Below are 12,802 nucleotides of genomic sequence, written 5' to 3'. Positions count from 1 at the left end.
ATGAATGTTTTTTTCTGCTCTGGAAAAAGTAAATGATAAAACAAAATTTTCATTTCCTGGGGGAGGGGGGCGTAGAGAAATGATTCCTGAATATCTGGCCAAAAAGCTGCTTCAGCATTTTAACAAAAAGTCCTGACTTCATTCCTGGAAAAGATCTGTAGTCCCAATAAAGTATTAGGAATTGAGTCTGATTCATGACTTCATAGAAAAGGTGCTAAGTAGTATATACAGAAACCATTATCAGGTAGCCAGTGATATATACAATGCCACAAGTGTATACAATGGCATGTCACTATATACAGGAGCCACGCTCTGCTGACCAGTGATATATATGGTGCCCGGCACTAAATACAGAAGCCACTCTCTGCTGACCAGTGATATATACTGTGTACAGCACTATATACAGGAGCCACTCTCTGCTGACCAGTGATATATACCGTGCTCAGCACTATATACAGCAGCCACTCTGCTGACCAGTGATATAGACTGTGCTCAGCACTATACACAGCAGCCACTCTCTGCTGACCAGTGATATATACTGTGCTCAGCACTATATACAGGAGCCACTCTCTGCTGACGAGTGATATAGACTGTGCTCAGCACTATATATAGCAGCCACTCTGCTGACCAGTGATATATACTGTGCTCAGCACTATATACAGCAGCCACTCTGCTGACCAGTGATATATATGGCACTCAGCACAATATACAGAAGCCACTCTCTGCTGACCAGTGATATATATGGCACTCAGCACAATATACAGAAGCCACTCTCTGCTGAGCAGTGATAAATATGACACTCAGCACAATATGCAGAAGCCACTCGCTGCTGAATAGTGATATATATGGTACTCGGTACTTCATATAGAAGTCACTCTTTGCTGACCAGTGATATACAGGGCTCTCAGCACTATATACAGGAGCCACTCTCTGCTGATCAGTGATATATATGGCGCTCAGCACTAAATTCAGAAACCACTCACTGCTGACCAGTGATATATATGGCGCTCAGCACTAATTTCAGAAGCTACTCTCTGCTGACTAGTGATATATATGGCGCTCAGCACTATATACAAAAGCCACTTACTGCAGACCAGTGACATATATGGCGCTCAGCTCTATATATGGGAGCCACTCTCTGCTGACCAGTGTTATATACTGCGCTCAGCACTATATACAGGAGCCACTCACTGCTGACTAGTGATATATATATGGTTCTCATCACTATATACAAAAGCCACTCTCTGCTGACCAGTGATATATATGGCGCTCAGCACTATATACAAAAGCCACTCACTGCTGAATAGTGATATATATGGTGCTCAGCAGTATATACAGGAGCCACTCTCTGCTGACAAGTGACATATATGGCGCTCAGCTCTATATACAGGAGCCACTCTCTGCTGACCAGTGATATATACTGCGCTCAGCACTATATACAGGAGCCACTCACTGCTGACTAGTGATATATATGGTTCTCAGCACTATATACAAAAGCCACTCTCTGCTGACCAGTGATATATACGGCGCTGAGCACTCAGGGCATTCACACGGCTACTATTATTTTAGATAGTTTGCATGAGGTAAGAAAACTGTAAACTGACAACATTTTGTCCTAATCAATGGTTTCCTGTTTCCTGTTTGTCCAATCTGTGACTGTTTCGAATTCTCTTGCAAATTTTTTTCCAAGAATAATTACTGGCGAAGGAGTAAAATGATAGATTATGGGGAATATGGTGGATTTCTGAGCTTTATTGAGCCTGATAGTCACAGGGATGGAGAGGTAATGGTGGAGGTGAATAGTAGAGATATTATAATATTACGTTTATATTATATTCAGTAATGTTAGTAACATGATATACAGGCTGGTTGTCAGTAGTAATAGATGAATAGCTGTTACTGTATATAAGATGTGTGGATCTCATGTCTGATCACATGTAATTATATTATATATCAGTGATGTCAGTAACAGGGGGCGGGGCTGTGACAACCTCTCACACATGATATACAGGCTGGTTGTCAGTAGTAATAGATGAATAGCTGTGACTGTATATAAGATGTGTGGATCTCATGTCTGATCACAATGTAATTATATTATATATCAGTGATGTCAGTAACAGGGGGCGGGGCTGTGACAACCTCTCACACATGATATACAGGCTGGTTGTCAGTAGTAATAGATGAATAGCTGTTACTGTATATAAGATGTGTGGTTCTCATGTCTGATCACAATGTAATTATATTATATATCAGTGATGTCAGTAACAGGGGGTGGGGCTGTGACAACCTCTCACACATGATATACAGGCTGGTTGTCAGTAGTAATAGATGAATAGCTGTTACTGTATATAAGATGTGTGGTTCTCATGTCTGATCACAATGTAATTATATTATATATCAGTGATGTCAGTAACAGGGGGCGGGGCTGTGACAACCTCTCACACATGATATACAGGCTGGTTGTCAGTAGTAATAGATGAATAGCTGTTACTGTATATAAGATGTGTGGTTCTCATGTCTGATCACAATGTAATTATATTATATATCAGTGATGTCAGTAACGGGGCGGGGCTGTGACAACCTCTCACACATGATATACAGGCTGGTTGTCAGTAGTAATAGATGAATAGCTGTTACTGTATATAAGATGTGTGGTTCTCATGTCTGATCACAATGTAATTATATTATATATCAGTGATGTCAGTAACAGGGGGTGGGGCTGTGACAACCTCTCACACATGATATACAGGCTGGTTGTCAGTAGTAATAGATGAATAGCTGTTACTGTATATAAGATGTGTGGTTCTCATGTCTGATCACAATGTAATTATATTATATATCAGTGATGTCAGTAACAGGGGGCGGGGCTGTGACAACCTCTCACACATGATATACAGGCTGGTTGTCAGTAGTAATAGATGAATAGCTGTTACTGTATATAAGATGTGTGGATCTCATGTCTAATCACAATGTCATTATATTATATATCAGTGATGTCAGTAACAGGGGGCGGGGCTGTGACAACCTCTCACACATGATATACAGGCAGGTTGTCAGTAGTAATAGATGAATAGCTGTGACTGTATATAAGATGTGTGGATCTCATGTCTGATCACAGTGTAATTATATTATATATCAGTGATGTCAGTAACAGGGGGCGGGGCTGTGACAACCTCTCACACATGATATACAGGCTGGTTGTCAGTAGTGATAGATGAATAGCTGTCACTGTATATAAGATGTGTGGATCTCATGTCTGATCACAATGTAATTATATTATATATCAGTGATGTCAGTAACAGGGGGCGGAGCTGTGACAACCTCTCACACATGATATACAAGCTGGTTGTCAGTAGTAATAGATGAATAGCTGTTACTGTATATAAGATGTGTGGATCTCATGTCTGATCACAATGTAATTAGATTATATATCAGTGATGTCAGTAACAGGGGGCGGGGCTGTGACAACCTCTCACACATGATATACAGGCTGGTTGTCAGTAGTAATAGATGAATAGCTGTTACTGTATATAAGATGTGTGGACCTCATGTCTGATCACAGTGTAATTATATTATATATCAGTGATGTCAGTAACAGGGGGCGGGGCTGTGACAACCTCTCACACATGATATACAGGCTGGTTGTCAGTAGTAATAGATGAATAGCTGTTATTCTTGTACATGCTTGCCATCTCTCCTGAAACGTCCGTGAGACTCCTGGATAAAGGAGAGATCGCCTGAAAGAAATGTCAAATCACCCGGGTGTCACACATACTCACCTCTCGTTGTATACTACAGTCAGTCCATACTGTGACAGTGAAGCACGACTCTCAGTATTTTACGCCTTGCAATACGCACAGATACGAGCGCTCCTGTTATTTCTGTCGTTTTTGCTTTTCATACATTTAGTGGTTGTCAACTGCTTCCCTCTTCCATCCTGTTATGTATATGATTTTTCCTGTATAAAATGTCCTCAGATAACACATAGCTGCTAATATACTATTCAGCAATAAAGAATTTTGATTGACATACAGTCGTGTGAAAAAGTAAGTACCCCCTATGTAAATATTGTAACTAAACAAAACAATAAAAAAAACTGACTGCCGTAATTGCATTTCCTTCTGTGGGAAAACTAAGTAATGCAGCATAGCAGCTACAATGAAGTTCTGCAGCAGCTGATAAGTATATAATACACAGAATACTTCATCTGGTTGCTGCAGAACATCTTTTTAAAAAGCTAAGATTAAATTCATGTTAATCACTAACTCTTTGACAATAATCCCCTTTCTTTTGACAAAGAGGTACTGCAGCAGCTGGGGTGTATAATGCAAGGTATGTTGTCTCAGCCGCTGCAGAGCCTAAGGGTATGTTCACACGGCGGGGGTCCGTAACGGCTGAAATTACGGGGATGTTTCAGCCTGAAAACATCCCCGTAATTTCAGCAGTACCGGCATGTGCGGGCGCTTGAACGCCGCGTCAATTACGGCCGTAATTAGCGCTGCTATTCATTGGAGTCAATGAATAGCGGCTCCAATTACGGCCAAAGAAGTGACAGGTCACTTCTTCTACGCGGGCGTCTATTTACGCGCCGTCATTTGACAGCGGCGCGTAAATATACGCCTCGTGTGAACAGACAAACGTCTGCCCATTGCTTTCAATGGGCAGATGTTTGTCAGCGCTATTGAGGCGCTATTTTCAGACGTAATTCGGGGCAAAAACGCCCGAATTACGTCCGTAAATAGGCCGTGTGAACATACCCTAATAGTACATACAACAGCTACTGCAAAATATCTTTGGCTAGAGAAGTTGAAGTTTCCTATCAGACTATAAGGGATTGACATCAAGCTCCTCCTTACTCTTCACAAAGAGGTTCTGCAGCAGATGAGGCATAAAATACCCCATACTGGGAAATATTAGGAATATTAAAAGCTCCTGATCACACTTCGTAACTTCTAATATAAAAACTGATCATTCCACTAATTCAAGCATAACGTAATTGGCAATGACCAGCATCATGGACTCAAGAGCTGGCAATCTACGCAGAGAAGAGGGTGTTAGTAGTGTTATAAATTAAGTGTAAAGACTCAACAGATTTCTTTCCCAAAAAATACAGAAATTGTTTAAGGAAGTTTAGCCTTACAGAAGACACAATCATTGCTTCTTGGAGAAAAAGAGGATGTGACAATTTTTTGTCAAAGCTTGAAGTTCAACGACAGGACACGTACGGAGTCGATAAGAGGACATTGGTCGGAAACGTATAGATATTTATACATGTCAATGGCAGCACTCCTATTATGCAGGTCATGGAATGCCAAGGTGACATCTAATAATAAAGGTGTCCCGTTATGATGTTAGAGTTGGGGGATTCTCGCAAAGGTCCAAGGTCAGCGGAGAACCACTTCAGCACATTGTTGCCCTTGAAAAGGTGTTGTGTAATACCTCAGTTTTTCTGTAGAGTCACTGCAGAGGTGTTTGTATCTTCTTCTGGTGTTCCAGTAGCTGAACCATCCTTGATCAGCTCAACCTCATGGGACAAGTCCTTAGAGATGAACCCAAAGAACAGCAGAACCTCATTTTTATGAAGAATGATGGACTGGCTGATAAGAAGCTCTGCTTTGGATTGACTTTACTGTTTTGGACCACACTGGCATTGACCAGACTTGTCTATGTTTTTCTTAGAGGAGTCATTCCTAAAAAAAACAAAACCTTATACAACATGAATGGGCGTTAATAAACGTGACAGCTCTTACTTAGAGGTTTATAACTCTTGTAGGGCCAAGTTTTCATTGAGGGGAGGGACTGACTCATTGCTGTGAGTCCCATCTGTTGAAGACCCCATAATTTGATTCTATGACATCTCTGACACGTAAAGTAAGTGAAAAATTTGGCAGATTCTCTTTAACAGCACTGGGGTTCGAAACGGGATATATAAAGAAGAAGGATGTCACGTTTGAGATTATAGCTGGTATGGCTAAATTGAGTGGTATATATTCGAAAGGGAAGTGTATAAGGCTTGACTATTCCTGGAAGCCAGAGGTGCCACACTCGGGACTAAAAACACTCTCCTCTCTCTGCTGCTGGATTCTTCTTATTTCTCCAGAGAAGTGTGAGTTCAAAATTGAGTTCAAAATTCTTTTGGGCTCACTTTTTGTGTCTTATTTTGTCTACGTTTTTGGTCTCCGTCTCCTCTACCGTAGAACTCTTATTCGGGGAATTAAAACCCAGTTACATTATGGCTTCGAATTTTACACATGGTAGGATAGGGGAGTATGCTAATGTTCCTGTGGAGGCTGGGTGCACCAGTAATTTTGTTGAAAAAAAGGAAGAGACTCGTGTGCATCATAATTCTAACAAAGCAAAAACAAAGAAAGCCTTCAACTAGAGTCAGAAACTCCCTAAAATCACAATGGGTGGATGGTGAGGCGACCTAATTTGATTTCGGTCTGACGAAGATGCAGGTTCTGTGTTGAAACGCGTTGCAATTCCCTTTGTACAATAAATCTACCTATCAGCATCACTCTGCTTATTCTTCCTTTTGAGTAGCGCTTTCGAACCTCCAGTTTTCAACATATATTTTTTTCAAAAATATATATTTTTTAAATTGCTGTCTTTGATTACTTGGAACTTTGAAAAGTATCTTATCGCAATCACAATACCACGGCAAACATCAGACTTGGAGAAGTATAGCAGCATATACCCCGGGGAAACTCTTCAGCTTCCATGATGGCACTTTGGTGATTTTGAGGTTAATGGCCCAAGATGGACAGGTCTACAGAGCCGAGCTGTTTAATGAGAATTGGCGCTATCCGTGTGTATCATTTTATGATGTCGGGATTGGTGGTAAGTTTGAAAGAGTTAACAATGTATAATTGCTATTAGACAGGACAACTTTTTTCCTAAAAATTTCCATGAAATGAGACAATGGACTCGGCCCGATCATATATTATATGGTAACTCTGTGATTTCAATAGGTATTCTATATTATATTTCCCTTGCAACCACCAGACCAGTGATCAGCTGATTCTCAAGGGCAGGGAGGGGTTTCTTATTCGAGGTGGGCTTGTTATGATAGGACTACTTTAGGACAAAAAAAAGAAATAACGTGGCGGGGGAAAAAGTTGTGTGACGATCATTGTGGTTGTCAAATGATATGCAGTGCAGCCCTTGCTTTGCTATATATATGTGATGAAAATTTTCTGGTTTCAGTTGCATCAACATTTCTAAACTTTTTCTCTTCTGTTATAGACAGTGGTGGAATTTCTCCAAGTGTTGGTAAGTTATTGACATCAGTCCCTAAACCCAATAGGGCTGAAAATCTAATTTGCCTATTTCACACATTAGAGCCAATTTGATAGGATGGCAATTATTTTATCGGCATGTTTTACCAAAAAAATATGACAATATCTTTACGGGGAACCTTTAATGCTGCCGACCCCCTCATCTCCCACCAGAAGTTTGATAGTCGGAGATCCATCTTGCTGATTGGGAGGTACAATAGCCCAGACAACCGGCCAAGTACAAGGCCTGAAACCAGCCCAATAAAATGGCCAAAGCCTCTCCAATGCGGGAGGCTCTTTAGGCGACCTATGGTTGCTTTGGCAATAATAACACCCAATGTTCTGTCATATTTGAATTTCTGGTGGGAGACAAGAACGTCAGCAACATTAGAGGTGCCCTTTTATTCCCATAACCAATTACATCAATAAACACATCTAATTCTATAATTTTTATCCATTTTAATTATGTTCTTTTTCCTCCAGAAATCTATGAAGAATTATCCAGTAATCCTGGACTTCAGAATCACACCCCTGGCCCTGTGCCTGTATACTTCTTACGACTCTCTCTGTTATCATTTGAAAACAGAAATTCGGGGACAGCCCGGTGATTTCAGAGCTGAACCAAAGGATCTCACAACTCAACCCAAGAATGCTGAAAGTTAGTGATCATCTGTTGTTCACTAAAAAGTTAAAAAACAAAAACATTTCACCCAAAAAAATTTCATAATAAATTTAATCATTCAGGTCATATTGGTAATTTGTACTTTAACGTATACCTTCTTTAAAGTGAATCTCCACCTTCAAATACAATCGTGCTTCTGGATTTATTATTGACTTCAATGAGAGTAATATAAATTTGTATGCAGTAGGCAAAATTTTGAACCTACAGTGAAGGAAATAAGTATTTGATCCCTTGCTGATTTTGTACGTTTGCCCACTGTCAAAGACATGAACAGTCTAGAATTTTTAGGCTAGGTTACTTTTACCAGTGAGAGATAGATTATATATTAAAAAAAAAACAGAAAATCACATAGTCAAAATGATATATATTTATTTGCATTGTGCACAGAGAAATAAGTATTTGATCCCCTACCAACCATTAAGAGCTCAGCCTCCTCCAGACCAGTTACTGCTCCAAATCAACTTGGTGCCTGCATTATAGACAGCTCTTACATGGTCACCTGTATAAGAGACTCCTGTCCACAGACTCAATGATCAGTCTGACTCTAACCTCTACAACATGGGCAAGACCAAAGAGCTTTCTAAGGATGTCAGGGACAAGATCATAGACCTGCACAAGGCTGGAATGGGCTACAAAACCATAAGTAAGACGCTGGGTGAGAAGGAGACAACTGTTGGTGCAATAGTAAGAAAATGGAAGACATACAAAATGACTGTCAATCGACATCGATCTGGGGCTCCATGCAAAATCTCACCTCGTGGGGTATCCTTGATCCTGAGGAAGGTGAGAGCTCAGCCGAAAACTACATGGGGGGAACTTGTTAATGATCTCAAGGCAGCTGCTCCCCTGCTCAAGAAGGCACATGTACAGGCCCGTCTGAAGTTTGCAAATGAACATCTGGATGATTCTGAGAGTGATTGGGAGAAGGTGCTGTGGTCAGATGAGACTAAAATTGAGCTCTTTGGCATTAACTCAACTCGCTGTGTTTGGAGGAAGAGAAATGCTGTCTATGACCCAAAGAACACCGTCCCCACTGTCAAGCATGGAGGTGGAAACATTATGTTTTGGGGGTGTTTCTCTGCTAAGGGCACAGGACTACTTCACCGCATCAATGGGAGAATGGATGGAGCCATGTACCGTCAAATCCTGAGTGACAACCTCCTTCCCTCCACCAGGACATTAAAAATGGCTCCTGGCTGGGTCTTCCAGCACGACAATGACCCAAAACATACAGCCAAGGCAACAAAGGAGTGGCTCAAAAAGAAGCACATTAAGGTCATGGAGTGGCCTAGCCAGTCTCCAGACCTTAATCCCATCGAAAACTTATGGAGGGAGCTGAAGATCTGAGTTGCCAAGCGACAGCCTCGAAATCTTAATGATTTACAGATGATCTGCAAAGAGGAGTGGGTCAAAATTCCATCTAACATGTGTGCAAACCTCATCATCAACTACCAAAAACGTCTGACTGCTGTGCTTGCCAACAAGGGTTTTGCCACCAAGTATTAAGTCTTGTTTGCCAAAGGGATCAAATACTTATTTCTCTGTGCACAATGCAAATAAATATATATAATTTTGACAATGTGATTTTCTGTTTTTTTTTTAATATAATCTATCTCTCACTGGTAAAATTAACCTAGCCAAAAAATTCTAGACTGTTCATGTCTTTGACAGTGGGCAAACTTACAAAATCAGCAAGGGATCAAATACTTATTTCCTTCACTGTATATACCTAAAGAGAAATCAAAAACTGTTTCAAGGCGGATATTCACTAAAAATCTAATTTTGGTAAATGGTCAACACACAGACACACACTTCTCTGCTAATAATACCCATACATAAGGTATGCTATGCCAGTTATGCCCATCAGGCTCCTCCACTTACTGCCTGCCGGGACACAGTTCTACCTTCATTATAATTGAACGACTAAGTTGCTGAAGAGCAGGAGAAAGTAAGGCTCCGGACTACACTCTGTAGAAGATGCTTTATATTAGTTGTTAAATCTTCCTTTGTTCTACAATGAATTGTGTGGGCACATGAATGGATTAATATGTCAATTTTTCAATTAGTTTTCAAATTTATTTATTTTTTATCTAGGTTTATTACATTTTTAGTTATGTTGTTTGTCTGAGCTCGTGGTCTTACTATGTAATCGAATTGCTGATTTATTTTGGTTTTTCCTCTCTATCCCCTTCAAATTAGTCAGTTGAGCCTGTGGTCCCTCATTTGGTCTCCTGACCCGAACTGTTGTATCGTCATCATTCCGGGCTTACGTTCTTTTTAGATTTTATCATTTTGAAGTGCTTATATTGCCAACACATCACCCACTCTATTCTCCTCTCAAGACTAGAGATCCTGGAGAACACCCACACACAGATATGAGCATTGTTGGGCATCTTCTCATGTTCAGCTATGGTTGTTCTAGGTCATGGACTTTTGTTTCATATTTTTACTGTTTTTATACTACTTTTTGCATGAGCTAGTTTCATATGTGTTGGGGGCAGCACCCATCACATGTTATTTCACTTCCCATAGACGTGACAGACTTTCCTCGTGTCTCCTTCACTCTGAAGTTCTTAGTCTTTATTATTTGTATTGTATTAATGTATTCAAGTATGTTATGTATGCTGAAGGCCTAAAAGAGTCCAAAACCCATGTACCCTCACATTACACTTTCACCAATTATTGGTTTATAGAAGTTTGGAAACAACTACTTCAGTAAGAAAACATTTCAAGTAGGTTTTAGTTACTTCTGGATGTTTTGATGCCAGGCCTAATGGGACTCCCTCCAACTGGTCCAGGTCACTTCTGGTTCCTGTAGGACACACAAAGTATTCTGCTGCTATCAGCTCTTTTTCTGGAGTTGGCTGAGGATAAATATGGTTGAGGATGACTATGGTTGAGGATGACTATGACCTTTTCCACTATGTGCTTATGGTGGGTCTAAGTCACCAAACAGGGTTTACATAGAGAATATGGGGCAAAGCAAAATTTACATAGGAGCCATGTGTAGGCTCATACCATCACATATTCCTCATTTAGGGTCAAAACAAACCTGGTCTGATTTCCTCCAAGTTAAAGAGGGACAGCCTTGTTTAACTTTACTCCACCCACTTGGAATACCTTTGCTTGATCCCCCCCACCTAATGACTCCCAATGGCAGCTGATTTGGCTGCCTCTGAAATAAGTGTCCTTGCCACCAACGTGTTTCTTGACCACCCTCTAGCGCCATCTAGTGTAAAATTATCATGAAAATCATTTAGGACATTAAAAATAGGTTCGATGAGACACCTTTGTGTTTCGGGCAATGAATTATGGACTTTTCCATTTTAGTATGATTGCACTACTACAACGGAATCACCGTCGAATCCTCCTAACTGTTAATTTACGTGTTTTCCTCTTATTTGACTCTAGATTACAGTGTTCATTATTGGAAAGGGGAAGTGAGATTTGTGATTTGCACTTTACTTAAGAAAACAATTATCATTATACCAAATGCCGACATCATGTCAGCTCTGCTGTGGATGGTCTCAGTTTGTAAGTACCTTGAATTTTTTTATTTCTTTATAATATGGGGATTCAAAATGACAATTATGTTTGGGGTGGGAAGCTGAAGAAAATTCGAAAGCCTCTTATTTTCTGCCGAGACATTTAAAATATCCTTATCGGACCCTCAAAACCATTCGCATCTAGGCTTTCCTTCACCCGCGGCAAATATTCCATCTAGCTGCTCTAGCCCTGTATCTAAATACCCTGTATATGGTTTGTTGGCTCCACCCTGGCAGTCAGCAGGGTGCCCAGGGGTTCATGCCTCACCTCCAAACTACACCCCTGATTACTTGCCTTCAAATCTATATATTTTACACATAATATCTACATATAAGATTGATTTGATGTGTAACTTATTTTTGAAATGTTTTGAAGTGGGTTTGGCTACAATCATCATTATACAAGAAATGTATTATTTACATTAGAGAATATCCATTTTTATTTTTTTCATAATGGGAATATGCATGTCCTGTGCTCTATCTTAAAGGGTATGTCCCATGACAACCCCTTGTGTACTTTTATAAACTGTCAATCAGAAAGGGTAAAAAAGTTAGGTGGGGGTCAGACCTCTGGGACCTCCACCATTGCTGAGACTGGGGGGGGGCCCTTAGTCCACGTTCTCACCTGGAGATCAGGACCAGCATGCACTGTCCCTCTCTATAGACTTGAATTGGGGAGTCGGAAATTGCCAAAGATTCAGTAATAACAACAGAAAACACCCAACTATACATATAAGAAGTTGTCACCCTCGTAGACATACATGATGTGTCTGAGGTGAATCGAAATGACTAACATATGAGAAGGCCACAATCCAGCAGCGTCTTATAGGAACTGATCAACTTAGGTCCGAGGTCGTAAAACCCCTAAAAAAAAATCATATTTTCTGTAGCTGTTTGTTACACATCTGATGTTTTCTATCTTCTTTCAGCATTCCTCGTGGATCACTCTAGTGAGTAAACTTGTCTGAAAACAATTATTTTGAAATGTTTTTGAAATGCCCATGTTTTTGTGCTCATCGATTGACATATGTATAGAAAATAATGTAATATATTATAGTCCATACCTTGTTAGTTCCAATTCTCTAAGAATATAATAGCTAGGGGCATGACTGATAGTAAAGGCTATTAGGGCACACTCAGAAATGTAACCTGGGGTTCAGAAAAATTATACGCCATACATTTTTTTTTAGGATCACTGTACCATCTTAATATACTGACAACTCTTCTAAAATGTCTTAATGCCTAAAATTCTTGTTAGGGGAGGATGGCTTAAGGGGGCCACAGAGTTACACAGGGTC

The sequence above is a fragment of the Rhinoderma darwinii genome, chromosome 12, assembly GCF_050947455.1.
Source record: "Rhinoderma darwinii isolate aRhiDar2 chromosome 12, aRhiDar2.hap1, whole genome shotgun sequence".
Taxonomy (NCBI): domain Eukaryota; kingdom Metazoa; phylum Chordata; class Amphibia; order Anura; family Rhinodermatidae; genus Rhinoderma; species Rhinoderma darwinii.
Note: the sequence above shows the minus strand (reverse complement) of the source record.